Below are 640 nucleotides of genomic sequence, written 5' to 3'. Positions count from 1 at the left end.
ATCCATCTGGTACAATCGCCACTTCATCTGAGCCGCATAGGCAAGTATGGGTCGTATTGTATCATGTCTTGAGACAGGAGCAAACGTCTCAAGGTAGTCAACACCATACTCTTGAGAGAAACCTCTTACAACTAGCCGTGCCTTGTGCTTGATGTGATTCCCGTTTGCATCGGTCTTGATCTTGTAGATCCACTTCACACTTATCACATTCTTCTTATTTGGCTTGTCCACTAGTTCCCACGTCTTGTTCTTCTCAATCATGGCTATCTCCTCATTCATCGCTTCTCTCCATTCCTTGGTACCACACGCTTCATCATAAGTGTATGGTTCTTCATTTTCATGAAGACAAGCTTCTATAGCTTGAGCCGCTTCATCAAGATCTACTCTCGGTGCCCTTTCCATGATATCAACCATGGACCTGAACTTCCTTGGTGCCTCAGAAGCTTCTTCATCTCCACTACTAGTATCATGATCATCATTTTGAAAGAGAACAGGACTGAAGATAACTCAAAATTGTTCCTTAGGGCTGGATGCTTGTTCCTCAGGGCTGGATGTACCTTCGGTTTGTTCCTCAGGACTGGATGTAACTTCGGTTTGTTCCTCAGGGCTGGATGTAACTTCGGTTTGTTCCTCAGACGAA

Source organism: Brassica oleracea, unplaced genomic scaffold (genome assembly GCF_000695525.1).
Source record: "Brassica oleracea var. oleracea cultivar TO1000 unplaced genomic scaffold, BOL UnpScaffold01065, whole genome shotgun sequence".
In the NCBI taxonomy this organism is placed as follows: domain Eukaryota; kingdom Viridiplantae; phylum Streptophyta; class Magnoliopsida; order Brassicales; family Brassicaceae; genus Brassica; species Brassica oleracea.
This window is presented reverse-complemented; position numbering follows the sequence as displayed.